This window comes from Haemaphysalis longicornis, unplaced genomic scaffold (genome assembly GCF_048455015.1).
Source record: "Haemaphysalis longicornis isolate Haplotype H1 unplaced genomic scaffold, Haemaphysalis longicornis Haplotype H1 scaffold_10, whole genome shotgun sequence".
Classification (NCBI taxonomy): Eukaryota; Metazoa; Arthropoda; class Arachnida; order Ixodida; family Ixodidae; genus Haemaphysalis; species Haemaphysalis longicornis.
In genome coordinates this window covers 25165191-25188674 of record NW_027526204.1, presented here as the reverse complement: position 1 = coordinate 25188674, position 23484 = coordinate 25165191, and the positions used below count along the sequence as shown (strand labels likewise).

The 23484-nt window shown below is 47.4% G+C and overlaps 1 protein-coding gene and 1 long non-coding RNA gene across 2 annotated transcripts in view; one reads left to right on the top strand and one right to left on the bottom strand.

Moving 5' to 3' along the window:
* LOC144159764 (uncharacterized) overlaps nucleotides 1-23484 on the bottom strand; it is a 321877-nt gene that overhangs the window by 43109 nt on the left and 255284 nt on the right. The window lies entirely within an intron of this gene.
* Nucleotides 1567-5053, top strand: LOC144158301 (uncharacterized). Its single transcript, XR_013320008.1, has 2 exons — nucleotides 1567-1766; nucleotides 2015-5053. It is a non-coding gene; the product is annotated as an uncharacterized LOC144158301 (long non-coding RNA).

The following is a 23484-nucleotide window of genomic DNA, read 5'->3' as shown; positions in this document are numbered from 1 at the left end:
GACTTCACGGTGAAGTACTAATCATGAAAATTAAATGAAACTTGAAGTGCAGTTGGAATCGTCTTCACGGCTACTTGCCACGTGTTTTCGGATTTTTTTAAATACACAAAGGTTACACTTTTGTTATAGCCATTTTATTAGAATGGTTCTCAATTGGTGAGTGCATGAAGCCTCGCTCTGCTAGCAAGCATCCCGCCCTCACCCCCCCGTGCATGTGTGAATGGGTAACCAGTGATGTGAGCTCTTAGAAGGTAAAAGCACCGGTCAAAACGTTGCTCTGGAAGCTCTTAAAGGTGCACATATCACCACGGCACAAGCACCGACCAAAACATGATTCCGGGAAGCCTTCAAGAAGGCAGCACGATGTCATATCTCTGGAGGCCAAGAATTTTCATTATATGCCCATTTTTCTGCACATGCTGAATTGTAAAATGGAAGCATATGTATCTTCGCTGTAAAAGTGCCAAAAGAAGCAAATAAAAATACACAACCTAAAACAAAGACATTCAAATAGCCACTAAATTGACCTATGCTGCGGAATAGTAATTCTTTAGCGTAGGGAAAAACGTAGCACCACCTACAATATTGTGTAGGGCAATGTAGGGTTTCTTCAGGCGCAATGTGGCGTGTTGTGGCCAAAATTGGTTAGCGACGCTGGCTCACGCTGAATGGACCTCTCCCTGTATGTAAACAGCGTGACATCACGAAGCGCACGTGCGCGACGGGTGGCGCCTGCTGGCGGCCGCGAAATGCGGCTTCGGTTGGCAGAACGCGCCTGCGCCGCCGGCCCGGCCTGGCCGCGCGGTGCCCGAAAGGAATGATGTGCCGATGGTTCGGGCCGTCGCTGGCCGCCTACATTACAGGTGGGGTCTAGCTATCCTAGCTGCGGACGTCGCACCTCCATGTAGCTTTCTGCACCAACAACCTCCGCAACACTTTCGTATATGACGAGTGACGCTTTCGGATAATCAGTGCGTGACAGAACAGCATTAACGAGTCATTCTGAAGATTGGTGCGTTTGCGACGCGTTCCAAGAATGTTTTGTTATGATGCTTTATGTTAGGACACATACCAAGGAAAGCTCATTCATTGTTGTTTTCGAGGTCCGCTTAAGCTCGAGCGCGGTGCCTCATGCAGCGTATACGCTCCCTGTTCTTGGTATCTCTGTGTCGCCCGGATACAGTGGCTTACGAAAGATTTCATGTCGAGGGGGGAAAGGAAAGGTAAAGCATGAAAATATTTAAAAGTAAAATTAGCGCAACGAAACAAAAATATAAAGAGCAAAAACCAAAAATTATTCAAATAAAATTATCGCGATGATGTCGTGCTCTACGTAGGTGACCGATTGCTTTGTTACATTTTTCCCCAGTAAAATCGCGAAACGGCTCATCGCCATTGTGAGAGTAACATAGCAGCTGTGGTGTAGTGGCGCCCTCTAGTGGAGCGCCCGCTCACTGTGGGCGCTTGGTTGTGTTAATTGTAACTAGATGTCGTTGCTGTGGTCGCACGTGACGGGTCACGTGCGTATGCGTCTAGGTGTCGTCTTGTCGAACAATAAACGTTCTCTTTGGGCTTTGGTCTTGGTACGAGCAGGCCGCACTCTTTCTTCTTGGGCTTGTGCGTGGGCCCGGCGCGCTGCGCCCTCGCTCCCGTCGCCGCCGAGGCCGCTCGCCGTCGCCCACGACACAACATCTTTTTGGCGACGAGGATGGGATGCTTTTCTTCTGCTGCGACGACATCGTCGACGGGTCCGGCAGAATGAAAACGTGAGTGCGTTTGACCTCGCTCGAGTGTGACTGTCCGGCGCGTCTGGCGTCGCGAGGCCTAGCGTTCTTTGTGCTGACGCTTGTCGAACCGTCGTTTAGGCCTCGCCCTACTTCGTTCTTCTGCTTCTGCTCCTGCATCTCTCTCCTTCCTGCTTGGCAGCATGGGCCTCTTCGATAACCTGCCCGTTTTCCTCGAATTGCCGGGGCCGCCTCCGATTCCGTGGCATAACTGGAAAAAATTGTTTCAGGCCCATCTCGAGGCGGCTGGCGGCAGCGACTGGAATGACGGACGACGCGCGTCGGCGCTCGTCAGTGTTTTGGGTAGGGAGGGGCAACGAAGGTATTTTGCTGAGGCGGAGCAGGACGAAGCAAGGAGGGACGCCGCCAGTAACGTGACCGACGCTAATGTAACCAGCCCTATCGTGACCGACTCCGCGACCGACTGTAGTGTGACCGCATCCTCGGCTCCGGCCATTTCGAAATTCGACCAACTTTTGGAGCAGCTGGACCGGCTCTTCGCTGCGTCCACAAATACGCTTGTTGAACGACATGAGTTCACAAGCCGTCGTCAATTTCGGGGGGAAAGTTTTTTAGAATACGTGACCGCTCTAAAGGAGAAAGCCGTACGTTGCAAGTTCGGGCTGACGTACGCGGAGCGCGTCCGAGATCAAATCATACATGGAACGTCTAACCCCCAGGTTAGAGAAAAGCTGCTCGCACATGGCGAAAGGTTGTCTTTGGAGAAAGCTGAAGAGATTGGTCGGAGTTTTGAATCTTTGTCGTTGGCGAACCAAGCCTTCGGTTCGCATCAAGTACAAGCAGTAGGTCGACGAGGAGAAGGTGGCGTCGCGGAAGATGACAGTCGGGGAAGCCGCCGCGCTCAAGATGGCGGCGTGGAGAATCAAGATGGCTTGGGCCGCCGGGGAGGCCGGCGCGCTCAAGATGGCGGCACAGGAATTCAAGATGGCCTGGCCAGCCGGGGAGGCCGTGACGTCATTCCACCGGGTTCGGGAAGGCAAGATGGTGGCCTCCAAGATGGACGTTTCCATCCGCAGTCAGCTGTAGAGTTCCGCGGTACAGTTCAGCAGAAGTTTGCAGGCAAGCTTCAGTTGTGCGAACGATGCGGAAATAAATGGCATAATTCAGCATTTCAAAATTGTCCAGCCCGAAATCGGCGCTGCAACTCTTGTAATAAGTGGGGACATTTCGCATCGATGTGCCGTAAGCCGGCACCAGTGCATCGAGTTTCTTCGAAGGAAGCTACGGGATCCGCTTCGACACCGGAACCTGTAGAGCATCCAGCATCCACGGAGATAAACGCACCCGCAAGATCTTCTGTCTTAACAGTCAGCACTTCTTCTAGAAAGGACTTAGTCGTCCAAGCTGAAGTCAGCGTCAACAATCCTCCAAGAAAGGACTTAGTCGTTCAAGCCGAAGTCAGCGGAGTGACCATGCAACTCTTAGTCGATACCGGAGCATCCGTGTCGTTGATGACTGTCGAAGATTTCAAGCGTCACTTCAGTAAACAGCATGCGCTGTCCAAGGCTTCCGTCAACTTGTGGAATTTTTCCAAACAACGTATCGGCATCCGCGGCTCATTCCAAGCTCCTGTTCAAGTCTTGCAACGGTCTTGCTCCGTCACATTCTACGTCACCGACAAAGGGACATCTCTTTTGGGGCTCGACACCATCCAGCAACTGGGCATTCAGATCGACGGTGCGTCTCTTACGTGTCGACTAGCATCGGTGTGTGCAGTGCAGTGTCCCGTGAACGTGCCCCCGGGTTTCGAACATCTCTTCAACGGCGAGTTGGGTCTTGTCAAGGACGTCTCGCATAAGATCCAACGGCGGCCAGGTGTGACTCCAGTTGCATCTAAGCTACGAAGATTGCTTCTTGCTCTCCGTGATCCAGTGTCCAGCGAGCTGCGACGCCTCGAGGACAATGATGTCATTGAGCGTGTCGACGCCTCGGAGTGGGTTTCGCCACTCGTCGTCGTCCGGAAAAAGAACGGTGACATTCGGCTGTGTGTGGACCTCCGGGAACCGAATAAGGCAATTATCATTGATGGGTATCCTTTACCGCATGTTGAAGAGCTGTTGCAGATGTTTCATGGTGCTGTTTGTTTTTCTAAGCTTGACTTGGCGTCGGCTTATCATCAGTTGTTGCTGGAAGAGGGCAGTAGGGACTTAACTACTTTCGTGACTCATGAAGGTTTATTCAGGTTTAAGAGGGTGTGTTTTGGTCTGGCGTCGGCGCCTGCGGTTTTTCAAAAAATGATGTCTCAGATCTTAAAAAATTGCAGAAATGTTGTTTGCTATCTTGATGATATTCTTGTGTGGGGAAAGACTCAAGCTGAGCATGACGCGAGCCTGGTTGAAGTCTTAACATGTATAGCAAACAGTGGCATGAAGTTGAACGACAAATGTCTTTTTTCGGTCAGGGAACTTGATTTTTTGGGTCACAAGATTTCGGCTGTGGGCATCTCACCTTTGGAGAGCAAAGTAAAAGCTATAGTTCATGCTCCCGCTCCTACGGACCTAAAGTCACTGCAATCATTTTTAGGTCTTGCAGGATACTATGCTAAGTTCATAAAGAACTATGCAGAGATAGTTGAACCACTTCGCCTCATGCTCAGGAAGGGTCAGACATTTTGTTGGTCTGATGATGCTCAGAGCAGCTTCGATCAGTTGAAAGCGTGCCTCACATGTTCTCCGGTTGTGAAAGTCTTTAATCCTGACTTGCCTGTAGTAGTAACTACCGACGCATCTGATGTGGGAATTGGCGCGGTACTACAGCAGCGGTATGGTTCTCGGCTTGAAACCATAGCCTTTGCATCTAGAACTTTGTCGGAGACTGAGAGAAAATACTCTGTGGGAGAGCGCGAAGCGCTGGCTTGTTTGTTCGCGTGCGAAAAGTGGCACATTTTTCTTTGGGGCAGACGGTTCACACTTAGAACTGACCATCAGGCTGTAGTTGCTTTGTTAGCCGCAGGAGACTCAGGTCGGAGACCTTTAAGGATTTCACGGTGGTCAGCTCGTCTGCTGTACTACAATTTTGACATCGAGTATTGCAAAGGGTCAGAAAATCTGGTGGCTGACGCTCTATCGAGATTACCCATTCAGACCGGTCAAGAACTTGTTAAGGAGGAAGAGATAGTGTCACTAGTAACATCAGTAGTCGATAAAGAAACCGTGCAGCTGGCAACGAAGGCCGATGTGACGTTGCAGAAGGTAGCAGAGTATGTGTCAAAGGGTTGGCCTGATAAGAAAAAGGTACACAGTGATTTAACTGCTTTTTTTCATGTAAGGGATGAACTTTCTGTTGTGGACGGATTACTCATGCGTGATGACCGTGTAGTCATTCCTGGTGTACTGGTACCTACGTTTCTCGAGTTAGCACATGAAAATCATCAAGGAATAGTACGAACGAAGCAACTTCTCCGGGAACGTTACTGGTGGCCTCAAATGGATCGCAATGTTGAAGAACATGTAAAGCATTGTCACGTTTGTCAGCTGGCAGACAAGTCTGCTAAGCCTCATGTAGCTCCGTTGCAGCCAGTGGAATGGCCTGAAGGGCCTTGGCAAAAGTTGGGAATGGACATCGTCGGTCCGTTAGATGTGTCGTACCCCCGATTTCTTGTTACACTAGTCGATTACTACTCTAAGTGGCCTGAGGTTCTGGGCACAAATTCCATTTCAACTGAGGATGTCATTAAGTTGTTGGACTCTTCTTTCAGTCGGGAAGGGCTCCCTGAGGTTTTAGTGACGGATAATGGACCCCAGTTTGTCTCCAAACAAATGCAAGAGTATCTAAAGGAAAAAGGTATCCGCCACGTATTCTCGTCGAATTATTACCCTCAGGCTAACGGCCAGATTGAACGGTTTAACAGAGTTCTCAAAGAACATTTACAGGTAGCCAGACTGGAAGGCAAGGATGCTTCGAAAAGCATTACACAATTTCTTGGGTCGTATAGGGTCACACCACATTCAGTGACAGGTCTTTCTCCAGCTTTTTTGCTGCATGGACGTCAGCCTCGTTCCAAAGTGGATATTAGCAACTTCAGGATACGTAAAAAGGCAGCAGAATCGGACAATTTCCTGCCTCATGTTCGGAATCAGGTCTTCACGAAGCAGCATAAAGCTAAACAGTACTTTGACAGAAGGAAAGGTGCGCAGCCGACCCGCATAAAGGTGGGAGATGTCGTGAAGGTAAAATTCCGTAAGCAAGGATTTCTGAAGTATAGTAAGCCGTTGACAGTGCAAGCTCAGGTTGCACCTTTCACCTTTAAGCTCAGTGATGGAAAGATTTGGAACGCTTCAAAACTCACAGTCGTTCCGAAGGGAATCGAGGTTGGCTCAGCACCGTATTCCTTTGACAATGTTGAACTCTCGTCGAGGCATAAAGAGTTCTTGTACTCTTTGTCTAACTTGGACATTTGTGACAGTCAGTCCCCTAGTCTACAGTTGTCAGAAGGGACAAGCCCCAGTGTTCAGACAGACCCTGATCTGTCGGAGGTTTCTACCAGTGCAAGGTCTGAATCCATTGTCCCTCGGGAACCATTAGAATGTCAGGAAGAAAATAGTGACCAAACAGATCCAAATAGCCATGTAGACAACACAAGGGAAAATGAGGGGGCTTCTGGATCGTCAAATAATGCAAGTTCAACGTCTACGCGTCCGCGCCGTAAGACTAAGCAGCCTCAGTGGCTTCGCGAATATGTGCAGTAAGGGGTATACGTACGGTTCATGCTTTGCGTCATGTTGAACGTGTCATGTCTGTGTTGAATCGTATATCATCATTGAAAGTGTTTTGGACGGGTTTTTTTTGGGACTTATAGAACTGTCGTGAGCGACTGATAGCCTGTTGTGTGAGTCAAGTGAAAGGAAGATGCAGACATTCTTCAAAGCGCGGGAGAATGATGTGCAGTGTGCATTTAAGATGCTGTATGTATTTCGCAGAGTGTGCGAACTTCTTTTGCACGGGAAGATGATGTGGTGTAGTGGCGTATTTCGCAGAGTGTGCGAACTTCTTTTGCACGGGAAGATGATGTGGTGTAGTGGCGCCCTCTAGTGGAGCGCCCGCTCACTGTGGGCGCTTGGTTGTGTTAATTGTAACTAGATGTCGTTGCTGTGGTCGCACGTGACGGGTCACGTGCGTATGCGTCTAGGTGTCGTCTTGTCGAACAATAAACGTTCTCTTTGGGCTTTGGTCTTGGTACGAGCAGGCCGCACTCTTTCTTCTTGGGCTTGTGCGTGGGCCCGGCGCGCTGCGCCCTCGCTCCCGTCGCCGCCGAGGCCGCTCGCCGTCGCCCACGACACAACAGCAGCCACATATTGTTAGTGCGTATAGCTTGCGACAGTGGCACTAAAATAATTATCGGTACTTATTATTTCATGATAGTTAAAGTTAGTGTCCTTGAACACCCGCTGAATTCGCCGGCGTCGGGAGGCCGCAACAAAAGAATACATTCACTGAGTCCATTCGCTTAGGGCCAACAGATATCGAGTTTTTTCGAGACGCGTAGCGGCCCATCTCACGCCGAAGGCATGATGCTACATGCATGTGAGCACGGCAAGCAAATCAGTTTTGCCGCGTCTTCAAGGCATAATATCTTTGATCAAGGTAAAACTTTATTGCATTTACAAGCAACGAATTTCGTTCGTCTTGAACAGATCTCCCCATACGACCAAACTTGTCGTGGTCGATTTGGCGGCAGGCGGCTATCGCGGATACTTCTTGACCTGCGTAGCTAAGCAGGTCAGGCATTCATTGTATTTTTAATACAGTACTCTATCTCATCAAAACATGACAATATTTCCCAGCAAGGAAGTTTCCATCTCACCCCAAGATGGTTAATAAACAGCATCATTTCATGGCAGTAATCAGCGCGGACTGCCAATTTAGACGATATGACTGCGCTTTGAAGAACAGCAGAAGTTCGAGAATGAGAAACGTTGCTATGAGTAAGAGCAGACCATGTCGCTGATTTGGCTACCAGCCTCTTCGGCACATTGCGCGCATCCACAATACACGCCGAATTTACCTCTTTGGGGACTACGAAAAGTCTGATGCCGCTGATTTTGCTCGCAAGATTTGCGTAGCCGAGAGCACAGCAACCCACCGGCATCAGAAAAGCGAACACATAAACAAAAACTCCACTTTTGCGCGTGTCTAATGCGGCCTCGCTGCATACGCCCCGCGCGCCGGTCCGAATGTTTTGCCAACCAACCTCCCGGCCACACCCAGCACGTGCGCTTTCCGTGACGTCACGGCCGCCGCGTGACGTACCCCGGGAGAGGTCCATTGTGCATGCAGGCAGGCCAGCTGACATGCCGTCAATGCCGAGACAAGACCCAAGTGCCGGAAAAGCAGTTTTCTGTGCGTTTCTTTAGTCTTCATTTTTGTAAAATCTCTTAATGCAGTGCTTTCATATATTAGTCATTAGTTGTCTGTGAAGTTGATTCCCCCCGAGACACGCATGCGCAAGCTAGCGACTCCTCAACAAGCTCGGATAGTCATGGTGCATTGTAGCAACCCGTCGTCAGGCAGTCGCAAAACGTGTCGATACTTTTCACTAACATAAGAAGTGTAATCGGCAAACGAACTGAACTCTCCTCTGCTGTTGATTCCTGTAACGCCGATATCGTAGTTTTAACGGAAACTTGGCTTTCGGCAAAAATAAAGAACAATGAAATACTGGAATGTGAAAAAACGTACACATTTTATCGTTTTGACCGTGATGTTCGGTCTGGTGGTGGTGTACTGATTGCTGTCAGTGACACCCTAGTTTCTTCTACCGTCCTTATCTGTACAGCATTAGAACTTGTCTGTGTGCGCGTGACCATTTCTAACCGGGACTTTATTTTTTGCGCTTGTTATAGACCACCTACAACCTCACCTTCCTTTTGCAGTGATCTACACGATGCCCTTAACCAGCTAATTGTTCGATATCCCAACGCTCCGTTGTTTTTATTGGGCGACTTCAACTTCCCAGATATTGTGTGGAACAGTGACTCGATCACGCTTAAACATACCTCTTCTGAGTGTTCGAATTTTATAAACCTATGCCACGACTTTAATCTCGCACAGATCATCCACAAACCCACTCGTATTTCTGCCAGTAGTTCTAACACTTTAGATTTAATTCTGACTACTACTCCCGACTTCATCTCTCCTCTTACTTACCTTAGTAAAATAAGCGACCATTTAGTACTTCACTTCACGCTTAAGGCACAGGTACCGTCAAAGAAAACAGTTAAAATATTTCAGCATTACTCTAGAGCGAACATTGAACTAATCACGACTGAATTGGAACAATTCACGGAGGAATTTTTGGAAAACTTTGAAAAACTTTGAAGAACGCTCGGTCAATGAGAATTGGTCCCTTTAGAGAAATAAAGTGTTATCATTGATCGATAAACACGTACCTAAGAAAAAAATTTGCTCAAACCCACGTTCTCCATGGTTTTCCAACCATTTAGGCCGTTTACGCAACAAAAAGAAGCGCTTGTTTCGTAAAGCAAAACGTGCGAATAATGCAGCCCGATGGATGGACTATCAGCAAACTAACGCAGAATACACAAAGGCAGTGCGCAGTGCAAAGCAAAAATTCTTTAGCAACACACTACCTATGCTCTTACAAACTAACCCACGAAAATTTTGGAACATAGTAAGTGGTACTAAAACAAGTTTGATCCAGCTCACTTCCACTGATGATCTCCCGGTTCCAGTTGATGAATGCTGCACTGTCCTTAATAACGCGTTTTCTGCAGCTTTCAACCATGATTCTCCCACTTGTATTCCTTTTGTGCACAGCGAAATTTTTGAGTGTATGGATTCAATAACTATAGACTAGGCCTGGTGTTCGCAAACTAATTACGGATCTAAAAATTTCTTCTTCTGGCCCGGACTCGAATAATTCAAAAATGCTCAAATGTACAGAACTGTGCTCGGCCATCATTTTGTCTAAAATTTTTGCGCAATCTTTACAGCAAAGTGTTCTTCCTGCTGATTGGATAAAAGGGAAGGTGGTTCCTCTTCACAAGTCTGGTGATTCACATTTTCCTGGCAACTACCATCGTATATATTTAACGAGTATTCCCTGTAAAATGTTTGAGCATATTTTGTATTCCCATCTTATCAGGTACTTAGAGTGTAATTCATTTTTTAGTAATTGCCAACATGGCTTCAGAAAATATCTATCGTGTGAAACGCAGTTGCTTTCTTTTCTGTTCATTAATGTAGACAAGGGTTGTGAGACTGACTGTGTTTTCCTCGACTTCGCCAAGGCATTCGATTCTGTTTCGTATGATTTACTTATACTCAAACTCAGCAAGCTTAACATAGATGACAATGTACTTTTTTTGGATCAAAAGTTTCCTTTCTAACCGCACGCAATACGTCATTGCTAATGGTTTTTCATCCGCATCATCTCCTGTCTCTTCCGGTGTGCCACAAGGGTCAGTCCTGGGGCCACTTCTCTTTCTCGTTTATGTTAACGACCTTCCCAGCTGCGTCACTCACTCATCCATTAAACTGTTTGCAGATGACTGTGTCTTATACCACAAAATTAACTGCCCCAATGATTTGCATGAACTCCAGGATGATCTTAACAGCATTTCTAATTGGTGCGACAAATGGCTTATGAAACTAAATATCACTAAATGCAAAACCATGCGAATATCTAGGCTGCATAACAACCCGCATGCTTATCATTTGAATAATATTCCCCTCTCTTCCGTTGACTCTTAAAGGTATTTAAGGCTTCATATCACGAAAGATCTTACTTGGAATATGCATGTAGATTACATAACTAACAATGCCAACCGCATGCTCGGGTATTTGCGCCGGAACTTCTACTTCGTGCCGTCAGATGTTAAATTAACACTTTATAAGTCACTCGTTCCTCCAAAATTAGAGTAACGCCTGCGCAATCTGGGATCCCGGCAAAATCACGATCACCCAATCCATTGAAGCCATTCAGAATCGTGCGACTCGTTTCATTTTATAGCCGTAATGCCAGTGTCACCTCAATGAAATCTGTTCTTGGCCTGCCTGACTTGTCGGCACGTCGCAAATATCGTCTTTGCCTTTTCCAAAAAATATTTTTCCATATCATTCACCTGAGAACAGCTTATGCTTCCGCCTTCATATATTTCATCTCGCATAGACCATGTAAACAAAGTTGGTGTTCCTTCTTGTCCCACTAACCTCCAGAACCAGCGTTGACTGGAACCATCTTCCCGCCTCCACTGCTGCCATCTCAGAACATTCCCAATTCAAGACTGCCCTACAAAACCTCATTTGTTAGTGTGTAATATTACTATGTACTCTCGGCAATGTACTACCATTGTTGGATGTCATAGTTCTGTATCCCCCCCCACTACTTTCTGTAGTGCCACTTGGCCCTGAAATTATTGTAAATAAATAAAAAGTAAATAAATAAAACCCTGGCCTAGCCACGTGGTTCGTTTGCACTGAACCGCCCTCAGACAGCACAGCTGCCGTTGTGTGATAAGGTGCTACCAAAGCAGCCGTATCACCTTTGTAAATTCACGAGTCATTGCAGTTCCGAACAAAGAGGGGACAAGAAAGGAACAGCTTGCGGGTCGGTGGCTGAGAGTCATTCCGTTACAAGGAATAACGTTGAAAGATGTAGTGAATCTCGTCTGAAATCAGGCGAAAGTGCAGAGTGTTTGCTTACATGTATCGTGTACTCAACCTTTCCCTTGTACTGTTTTTTCGAAGTCTACATTATTACGCCCCTGATCTCCAAACACTAGTGAGGTTAGGGCGGGATCTGCCCCTCCTGTTCAACCTTTAAAGTATTTTGCAGCTTTTTTGTTTGAAGTACATTTCACGTCCTTGGTATGATTTTCTTGTTCGGTTATGCACACAAAAATAATTTTCAGGATTAGTGCGAAAATAATAAACTCATTGGATTTTTTCATTTACAAATTAAAGCAAATTCGGCACTGCCTCTGTCACAGCTGCAGCACACAGATATGACAATGCAACCTGGAAGCCTACAATTGGCTGAGCTTCCAATATTTGGATAAGTCACTGTATTGATCAAAAGGACCTAAATAAGGCTTTAGGACATATATGTTACTTTAAAGGAAGCATGCAAACTTTAATGGTTACAGGGCGTCTCAGAATCCCGAAATTTCTCCAAAAATTGAGTTTAAAATCATCATTTCTGGAAAGTGGAGCTATTTTTATGGCCAGCCAAACATCCAGACCAATCCAATTTATAGCGCTGACAACTTTTAAAATAGACCAAGAAGCGAAGCAAAAATCGCATTTTTTCGATGACATGCACCTCGTGTTCTGCATGTGATAAGGCACCCATCTTATTTTTTTTCGAAAGTGCGTCTATTCGTTTATGACTCCCGGCCAGTACTGCTTCGTTTCGTCCATTGGTTGCGAGCGTGGTTGAGAGTAAAATCGAGTAGAAAAAAAGACAAGGCGCCACCCAATTGGCTACTGACCGCATGTGACAGCAGGTGTGCAATCTGATTGGCTGGGCTGCGTGGGTCATCTGCACCGCACGCTCCTCACAGTGGAAGGGCACAAGGGATCGGCATCAAAATACATCAAATACTCTGCATTAAAAGCCTCACTCGGCATCAAAATACAGTAAACATGTCTTGATAACCGAAAGGAAGAACGAGCAGTACTGGGGAAGTGCCTGAGATACGTTTTTCTGCATGTCAGGCAGCAGCGTAGCACGAAAACCACTGTGGGAAGGTTTGCCTAGTGCAGCTGCGGGCTGCTGAGATGATGGCGTTAGCGATATAATTAAGCTGGAGGCTGCACTGGGGTGCGTCTATCTTTAAATCGGTGTCTAAAAGAAATGATAAAGTGGAGGATGCCATTTTCCGATGGTGCAAAACAGCGTATTCATCCTTCTATCAACAATGCCGCGGCGAGTCGGCCTGCATCCTGACGCGCGCTTCCTCATGAGCAGGTTATCATCTGTAGATGAGCGATTCGAGAATGCTAAATGTTAATACTGTGCTCATTGTCCGGTGTTGACGTGTTATATGACTAGAATAAATTGTAAACGTGGTTATCCCACCTAGCCTTTCCAAAATAGTGGGGTGGATTTCATTACCTGCCCTTTCGTTGCAATTCATTGTGTGCAATGCAAATGGCGTGGAGCCAGCATGTGGGAACAGAGCCAGCAGGCTGAACACCCACAGAAATGACTTTTTTAGATATCCTTTTCAGTTTTTAAATATTCATAACCAGTTCACATTGAGTTTTTTATTTCATACCACACCTGCCGGCCCTTTTCACCCCGGGGAAAAAAGACAATGCACTGATGCCATTCAGCTCTTCACGCTCAAAGAAATTATAAGTAAAGCGTGCAAGTGCAGGCCTGTGCCAGAGTCTGCTCTCGTGAGGTCATGCTTTCACAAAACGCACCAAGCCTTCCAAAAACAGGGTGAAAGTTTGGTTTCAGCTGGTTTTTTGTGGTCGGGTATTACAGCGGTTGCAGAATCCTTGCTGCAGAAGACGAAAAGTGGCGGGGAAAATGCAAGGGCGGTTTCGTTGCGCAAGACAATAAGCATGGAAGTGGTGCCTTGTGTGCCCAAGGTTTAAAACCACATAAAGAAGGTGGCGAAAAAGCACTGCATCTCCGTTGTCTTTTCTGCGCCTAGGAAGCTCTCTGCCCTGTGTGCACGCATATGTGCCACGCATGAAGAGATTGCACTGATGTTCAGGAAGGCCTGTATCGGCCAGACGTGGCGGTGTATAATGATCGAGCACAGGAACGTGCATTGGCTTTAAGACACGGTGGCACTGCGCACTTGCACACACATTGCAGGACCTGTAATTGTGTTGCACAGCTAAGTGAAATTAAGAGTTTGGGCATAAGCCGTGATGCAAATGCACATGAAATACTGGAACCTTTTTATAATGTGGCAATGGTTGTGTCAGTAATACCTCTGTGGGTCTTTTTCTTCTGAATTGAAATTTTTATCTAAAATGACTTAGGACGAGGGTATCTGTATTTCTTGTGGTGGTTTTTAAGAAGTTGTGCATTGAACGGGTCACGCTGCGCATGCTCGAGGGTTTTGTTCGTGCTACATGTACGACAATGTAGCATCAGCTGAAGTAGCACTGGACCCGCCGCGGTGGCTCAGTAGATAAGGCGTTGTGGGCGGCTGAGCACGATGACGTGGGTTCGATTCCCGGCCGCGGCGGCCCCTTTTCTGATGGAGGCAAATAGCAAAAACGCCCCCTGTGCGTGCGAGATTTCGGCGCCCGTAAACGATCCCCAGATGGTCAAAATTAATCCGGAGCCCTCCACTACGGCGCGCCTCACCGCCTGCGTTGCGTTGGCGCGTTAGACCCTACAATCACTCTCTGAGGTAGCACCCATCCTGTCCGATGTTTCTGTCGTTTTTCTTGTTTCTTAGAAGCGCTAACCTCCTTTGTGAAGACTATGAATCAACTAGCCCAGCAGCAAGTCTTATGGAGCTGCATTCTAAAGTGTTTTTTTTTCAAATGCTGAATAGATGAAACTGTCACGTGTAATGAAACCAACTGCAATTGTCTCGGCGACACTTTTATTGCATATGCGCCTAGCCTTAGAGTCGTTTTCAGTACGTTGTTTTTTAAAAGGATTTCTATAAACATTTCTTTACTGTTGTATTGAGGAGGAAATGAACTACATACTGATGCTATTGTTATTGGCTTAATGTGCCCCAAATAAATGTTCTAAATAATATTACGACGTTAGTAGGTTTTTTTAACTCTTTACTTGGAATAACTCGGCATCGCTTGGCGTCTGCATGCTTTGTCAATTGAATGCAAGAAGTTCCGTCTGAGTTCTATATGCCAATATATATCCTCTGTTGATGTCAGTGTCAATACCAGAGAGAGAGAGAGAGAAACACTTTTATTGAGTCTTCTGGTTTAGCAATGCGTGGTGGCCACCGGTTGGAGTGTAGCGGCGACGGTGGCAGCTCTTGTGACCAGGAGTGTTTGCACATCCAGGTCCGAGCTGCCCAGCGCACGCTCCCACTGCTCATCACTATTTACATACTGGAAGGGGTCTTGAGGGCATGCCCACATGGAGTGGAAAAGTGTGACGGGGGCGCCACAGAGGAGGCAGTTCGGTGAGGGATACTGCGCGGGGTAGATGCGATGGAGTACTGCCCGACAAGAGAGGGTATTCGTTAGCAAAAGTCGCCAGAGGCGTTCCTGATAGTTGGTGAGAGCCCAGGATGAAGGGGATCGTAATGGCGGCGGGCGAGGCGGTCATGCACGACGATGTCGTGATAGGTGATAAGTCGGTCCCTCGCGGATCGGGCACCATGGTAGGCGGTGAGGCTAGCCCGGGCACGGATAGTGAGCGCTCGTGCCAAATTGTGGGCCGCCTCGTTCCCTCCCAGACCAGTGTGCGCCGTGGTCCAAATGAGTTCGACCGGAGAGGTCGGGGGATCTTTTGAGATAAGTCGTTCTGGTCTTGTCTGTGTTGAAAACATCTTTTTGGAGGACTATTCAGCCACCTCTTGGAAACGATCTTTTTCTAAGAATCAGTGCTTTGTGTCTCAGCAGCACATTTCTCGCCTGAAACTATCAGCCATCTAATTTAATTTTTTTCACAGAATAAGAAAGCCAACCTACACTCCTGTCAACTGAATTTGTTTCACGTACATAAAACTCGCACGGCTTTTCTTAACGCAGACATTTGCCAGTATGGCAACTTAGAATCATGTGAAAACAGCTTGGTCCACATTTTTAAATCTTCCCAGTCATAGGCACTGCCTTGTATAAGCACAGGTTTCATTTCTGTTAGATGTGTAAAATTATGGATGGCCGAGCGGTAGGAGTGACTACCGCGAACAGTAGGCCATCAGGCCCGCGAAAGACATGAGAACATGCCGAGCCGTTTGCCCAGAACGAACTGCCTTTATTTTTTCCAAAACGGCCACTCGCCACTGTGCCAGGCTTGCCTGGCTGAACATAAAACTATCAGCGCCGCGTGGGGGTGCTGCACTTGTGCTAACATTGTAACACTCCTCCCCTCTTAGGAGGAAGACTATGGGGCGTACCTATTCACTGGTTTCCTAGTCCTCATGCTACGTTGCAACGTCGGTGTGCTAGGCGTAGGCACGACAGAGTCACTGTTCACGTGCACACCACTGTTGACCGCAGTCCCGTCACTGTCCATGGCACACCTACTCCCAGAGAAGCTATTTCGAGGTGACTGTTCCTGATGAGGCACTTCCGGAACAGCTGGTGCATGGAGAGGCCGCGGCTCCAGCTGTGGTGGAGCTGCAGCGATAGCAGTTTCAGGAGAAGTCAAATGTACGTCTGTCTGCACAAGGCGTAAGTGGTCGCTGTGTCGGTTTCCCAAGGTGCCGTCTTCAAAACGGACACTGGCTGATGACGGAGTGAAGTCCACAACACTGGCAGGCACCCAAGGTGTACCCCTGCGGAAGTTTCGCGCATACACGTCATCACCTGGCTGCAGTGATGGGGCCTGCCGGGACCCTCTGTCGGCATACAACTTCTGCTTGAGTTGTTTTAGAAGTACAGATGCCTGCAGGCTTGGACTCAGGACATCCAATGGAGTCTTGAACATTCTTGCCGTCAAAAGCTCACACGGTGGCCAACCTGTAACTTCATGTGGTGTGGTCCTGTAGTGGAACAGGAACCTGGAGATCTGCGTTTGGAAGTTCCCAGAGCCAGACTTCTTGAGTTTGTTCTTCACAGTTTGTACAACTCGTTCAGCTGCACCGTTTGAGGCAGCGTGATACGGCGGTACGAGCATGCGGCGTATTCCATTTCGAGTTAAGAACTCAAGGTACTGGGCACTGGTGAAGGCAGGACCGTTGTCGGAAACTATGATGTCAGGCAGGCGATGCTGAGCGAATGCAATTCTCAAGGCAGAAACGGTAGCTTCTGCAGATGTGGAAGACACAGGAAAGACTTCTATCCACTTTGGGAACGCATCCACAATAACTAAGAACGTGTGACTTAGGAATGGTCCCCCAAAGTCAATGTGAAGTCTTGACCAGGGTCGTTGTGGAAAAGGCCATGGCGTCTGCTGAACCGGCTGTGCAGCTCGATGTTGAGTCTGGCACGTAGCGCAGCTCTTCACACTGTTGGCAATGTCATTCTCAATGCCTGTCCACCAAACATGGCTCCTGGCAATCATCTTGCTTTTCTCGATACCCGGGTGGCTGGCATGAAGAACGCCAAGAACTTGGGCTTGCAATGATCTTGGAATCACAACTCTTGATCCCCAGAGTAGGCAACCCTCGTGGAGACTGCTTCTGGTGTTGAAGGGTTTCCACTCTGGTCCCACTGGGAGGCTTTCTCCTTTCAGAACAGCAAGAACAACATGACCCAGAACTGGATCATTTCTTGTGGCTTGGGCCACAACACCAGGTAAAAGCAGTCGCGGATATGCCTCCTCCAGCAAGAAGATCTCAGCAGGTTGTGGTAATGCAATGGTGTCAGTTGGCAGAGGCAGTCTACTAAGAGCATCAGCGTGGCCGAGCTCTTTGCTAGGCTTGTATACAAGTTCGTACCCACCTGACCACTCGACGCAAAGCTTGCACGGTAACAGACTTGTTGGCACCCAGCAGTCCAACAAGTGGCTTGTGGTCAATGTATGCTTCGAACGAGATGCCCCACAAGTACTGGTGGAACCGATCCACACCAAATACTAAAGCCAATGCCTCCTTGTCGTGTTGACTATAGTTTTGTTCTGCTTTTCACAAGCTTCTCGAGGCAAAAGCAATGGGATGTTCCCGGCCATCAGCATCTTTGTGCGCCAGAACTGCACCTATACCATAAGGCGATGCGTCGCAGCTGAGGCAAACAGGCCTGGCAGGGTTTAAATGCATAAGATTTGGAGCTGATGTCACCAAGTGCTTGCAGGCAGTGAATGCATCTTGTACTTGTCCCCACTCCCACTTCTTCCCTTCACAAAGAAGCAAGTGCAGTGGACGAAGGAGTGACGAATGATTGGGTAAGAAGTGCCTGTAGGAGTTGACAAGTCCCAAGAAACTCTGCAGTTCCTCGACATCTTAAGGCACAGGAGCATGCAGAATGGCTGCTACCTTGTCAACGTTCGGGGAAAGGCCTTCCTTGCTGATGATGTGCCCGAGATACTCAACTTGTGGCACGAAGAAGTGGCATTATTCAAGTTTCAGCTTGAGGCCAGATTCCTGAAGCTTGCTAAGCACAGCACGGAGGTTGCGAAGGTGCTCAGCATCGTTTGCGCCAGTTACAACAATGTCGTCGAAATAGACTGCTACGTGTGGCAGTCCCCTGAGCAAGTTCTCCATTTCACACTGAAATATGGCAGGAGCAGATGAGACGCAAAAAGTCAACCGGGTGTACATACTCTCTAGAGGCCTCGTCCAGGACAACTTGCTGGTACGCATCTCGCAAATCCAATTTTATGAATTTCTCACCTCGCGCAAGCACAGTCCACATGTCCTCGATCCTTGGAATGGGGTACTGTTCCACTGTTGCCACTGGGTTTATAGTGACACCAAAGTCTCCACAGATTCTGATGCGTCCATCCCTTTTGGTCACAGGAACAATAGGTGCAGCCCACTTTGCGGTCTTGACTGGAACAAGAATGGAATCTCTTAATCTTTGGATTTCTTGAGTGACTCCATCTGTCAAGGCATACGGCAGTGGGCGTGGCTTGAAGAACCGAGGCGGAGCATCTGAAGGTACATGTAGAGAAGCTTTCGCACCCTTGAACGTACCCAGGCCTTCTTCAAACACTCCGGCATAGTCTTGGACTAGGTGTTTGATGTCGGAAAGTGCGTGTACGTTCACTTCAACGTCGGAAACGCCGATGCCCAGCTTACGCATCCAGTTGCGTCCGAGAAGAGTGGGCGATCCGTCCCCGGTCAAAAAAATAGGTAGGTCTGCCTCCTTGCCATAAAATTTCACGCTGTCGTCAGCTTTGCCTTGAACCTTTTTCAGTTCCCCGGAATAGCTTCGCAGAAGCACTTGTGACGGCTGCACAGGAACCGAAGGCAAAAGCTGAAGAAGACGCGACTTGGCCATGACGGAGACACTTGCCCCCGTGTCCACTTCCATGCGGAGCGGCTTGCCGCAAACGTCAACAGTGACGGTGAAAGGCGGAGGTGGCGTGGCGTCGTCAACTTGCCACATGTCGAAAACTTCGGAAGATGAAGTTCTAGCGACGTCCTCATCGCGGACAGTATTCACACGATGACGGTTGCTCGACGACGGTGAACTTCGTGCCCAGAACGAACGTGCCTTGGCAGGGCTGCTGCTTCCGGCTTGGCTGTCCTTTCGTCTCGAATTGCAAACCTTCGCCAAGTAACGTCGTTTGTGGCAGTAATTGCAGATTGTCTTCTCATGCTTGCATTTCGATGCCAGGTGTCCGTCCCCGCAGCGGTAGCAGGTGACGCCCCCCGAGCCTGAAGAGACACGGTGAGTCGAGAAAGCGCTGCTCGTGTTAGCTTGGGCTATCTCGCCTGCGTCCTTTTTTGCTGCTTCCATTGCCAGGGCGGTCTGCACGGCATCGTCGAAGGTGAGGTCCGGTTTTTCCAGCAGTCTTGTTTGGACGTCCGCGCTGTTGATGCCACACACAATGCGGTCGCGGAGCATGTTTTCGAGTCCAGCACCAAAGTTGCAGTGCTCGGAAAGGCTCTTTAGTGCTGCGATGACATTGCTGACGGATTCCCCTTCCGCGCGAACGCGCGAGTTGAAACAAAAACGCTGCACGACGGCAGATGGCTTCGGACAGTAATGGCTTCCAAGAACTAAAAGAATCTCCTCCAGCGTCTTGTCACTGGGCTTGGCGGGCTTGACCAAATTTCGGAGCAAAGCATATGTCTTCTGCCCACAGCAGCTGATGAATACGGAAGTACGCTTTTCTGGGGCGACACCATTGGCCAAGAAGAATGCTTGGAGCCGGTCCACGTAACAGGGCCAGTCGTCTCCTCCCCCCTCGAACGGCTCGAGGTTGCCGAAACTTGGCCTTGTGAACGGATGGCAGAGCGGTGCGGGAACGAAGACTCACGTGAAACTTCCTTTCATCCTCGTCGCCAGTTAGATGTGTAGAATTACGGATGGCCGAGCGGTAGGAGTGACTACCGCGAACAGTAGGCCATCAGGCCCCCGAAAGACATGAGAACATGCCGAGCCGTTTGCCCAGAACGAACTGTCTTTATTTTTTCCAAAACGGCCACTTGCCGCTGTGCCAGGCTTGCCTGGCTGAACATAAAACTATCAGCACCGCGTGGGGGCGCTGCACTTGTCTAACATTGTAAGCAGGGAAGAGATGGGTACGCAGGTGGAGTAATCATGCGGACGAGAATTTAGAACAGCGAGGGGAGAAAAAAGGGGGGTGGGGGCGATGAGTTTAAAACAGAAAAGAGGGAGAGATGGGAGGGAGGAAGCAAATCTATAGGTTAACCTGGGAGTAGGGCATGTAAACGTAATAAAGCAGGCAAGTCGGTTGCTGACAACCGACGCCCCGATTCAAAGGGAAAGCCACTAATCATCATCATCATCATCATTGTAACAATTTCCTGCTGCACTTTGATAATCTTGTCTCGGTCTTTCAAAGTTGTTGCGACGTTCAATGGGGCAGTGCCACGCTGTTTGTGAAGGTTGATTTGCATGCTTTTTTCTTGTTTTGATTTCTTGCAGTATGTCCACTTTGTCCTGCAGTGAAAACTTTTTTTCTGGGTGCCATCGCTAGCTGTATTCATCATTAGATCTCGCCCTTGGGAAAAGAGGTGGGAAAAAATATTTTACAATGAAGATAGGAAGGTGATGAAGAACTTTAGGATTCCCTGTAGAGGAATCTTCCTCCAGCAAGTTGCTGCAATGGTGGCCAGCCATGCTGGCCTGCAGTGAACATGCTCAGAGATGGCAGAAATTCGACTGAATGTGCAATTTTTTTGAGTAGTTGCGAGTCATTCAGACATGTCTTTTTCTAACTTGACGTTCATACTTTTTTTTCACGTGAGTTATTTAGAAAGATATTTTTGCAGCTTCTATTCATACTTGTCTTTTTCGAGCTTCTTACAGATACTTGATTTCATGCGAGCCATTCAGACACATCTTTTTCACACTTATCATTAACATTTCGTTTCCATTTTTAAATGTAGTAATGATAGCTAAAGGTGATAAAGTGAAAGCAAAAAGGAATGCGCAAAATTTGAAGTCACAATATTTCGGCCCATGTTTTACCTGCAATGCCTTTGCATGCAGCAAATTTTTTACACATTCGTTGAGTGTAGAGGGATTCCATAGGACATGGAAAAGAAAACAAGACGTGGCTTATACAGGAAGTACCAGTGGCAAAGTTTCGATTTCGGTGCTCAAGATTGTTGCCCATTTTCTATGATAGCAATTTTTTTTTAAATTGTGGATAGCTTTTTGAAAAACTACAAGCTCCAAACCCAAACTGGCAGTTTCTCTGCCCTCATGATTGGCGTGCTTGTGTCTGGTTATTCCTTTCAGTGGTGACAATTTTGGTAAGGAAAATGATAATGTCGTGCATTGAAACATATTCTGGAGCTACTGCTTAAAGCTAAACGAGATGATTGCTGTGTGCAGCAAATGCAAACCCGATTTTGAAGCCCCACTTTGGTCTTGGGATTTGATGTGCATTTGTTAAAGTACATCAGCTTGTATGGGTTAGTAAATGGTCAGTTAAACTCTGATCACTGTGTTTGTGGCAGCTGCAGGCTACCTTTTTGCCACTATTCAACTTCGCAGAAAATTATTATTGGGCAAGAGTCACTATTCTTGCATACATACTTGTATTGAGAGGAAAAGTTTAACGGGAGGGGTTGATGTTCAGGGCGGCCATTTATACAGAAGCATGAGTCAGGAACCCTCGCATGTGCACACCATGATGATGAGTACCTACAGAGAGGTGGAAGAAATGCTGGTGCGTAGCCAAGGACAATGAGAGTAGACAGATGAAGAGGGAGCATTGTAGTAAGTTCAGAGTCGTCTTACCAAGGGTGGCTTCCACCAACCTTCACTGTCGGAATGTCCACGGGTGCTCACAGTATATATGTGCATATGTATATTTGCACATGCCTACAATAATTCTCTAACAATATGCAAATGCATTACAAGAAGCTATAGGCTGATGCTGCATTGCTACATTTCCACCTGTGATTGTTCATGGGTTCATAAAAAGTTCCTTTAATAAAGATAATTTGTTGATAAACGAGGCACAGTTGGTACTTTTTATAGTAATTGTTTATAGTGTTATAGTATAGAAACTTTCGGTGCATTTTTGTTATAAGGATAATGTGCCAAGGTTGTGAATAAGTGGCAACAATTTTATTGCAGTTTTATTCACTTTGTACGCTTATGATAAGGCATACATTGTAAATACCAGGTTAACTTGACCTAATTAGAGGGCACCGAAATTGGCAGTGCAGCTGGGCTTAGAGCAATGTGTTCACAGGAAGTTTCCCAGGAGATACTGCCATTTTTAAAAACGCAGGTCTTTCACAGTAAAGTTGAAGACTTAGGTTTCTGCTTTGCCCTGCTAAGTTGACAGAAACCTCCATGTAGTTTCTTTTTTTTCAGTGGCTTTCTCAAATGAAGGAAACTCTCAAGCAGGTAGCACATTCCGCACAGACTTGTACAACACAGAAATATATCCTTGTTTGGGTTCCTTCAGCGTGATGGGCACAGGGTGCTCAACGGGTAGTAGTGGGAATTCCAATTTGAAACAAACTCTAATGCGACACACAGACACGCAAGCATTCCTACTGCCGAAGTTTCTCAAGATTCCAATCAGCATTGCTGCCATCTTTGTCCTTACACGACGATTCGGGCACTTGAGCTGACCACGAACATCCGTACACACACGGGGGAGAAACCCTACAAGTGCAACGTCTGTTCTCGTACGTTCTCCCAGAAGGGCAATTTAATACGCCATGTGCGCACTCACACAACTGAGAAGCCATACAAATGCAGAGTTTGTTTGTCCAAATTCAGTCAGAAGTCAAGCCTGGTCAATCACATGTACATCCGCGGCATGTAGCTTAGGCTGTAACCTTTAGGGATAAGTTTATTATCTGCGAAGCTGGACATTTCACAGCTGCACTTATAGAGAAACCTCTTTTTGGGTAGCCCCATGCTGAGATTTTCTTAATGAAGTGTGCTTGTTGATGATTGAATGGTGCTTCAGGTAACTTGACCTGATTTTGTTCACACGGTCACAGCAACTGAGGGGCGAATCATAAGTGGCAGTGATTGTGATTATGCTCCTCGCTAGAGTCATTCTACCTCCCTTCCTGAGAAGGAAAATAATAAATTCCTTCTTGAGATGTTACAAAGCTTTCGTGGATTGAGGAGGAGTTAACTTGTTTCATTTATACAGTGATGACAGTCATTAAAAGTTTTAGCCAAGAAAGAGCTGATTTATTTATTTATTTATTTACACAGTACCCACAGCGCCTGAGGCATTACAGTGGGGGGGGGGTTGTACAACTTAGATCAGAAAAATATAGGTAAGCCAGCATCAAAGTCAAGAAGACCACGCAAATCGCGCTCACGTACATGCACATGTAATTGTACAACGCTACTACCACATATATAAAGAAGGCATCATTGTTATATACACTGACAAGATGGCAAGCTAGGCAGTAATTTATGACGCTACTACAACATAGCATCGTTCTGCAAAATTTGTTAGTGGAAACCACTTAGGACACCTGTA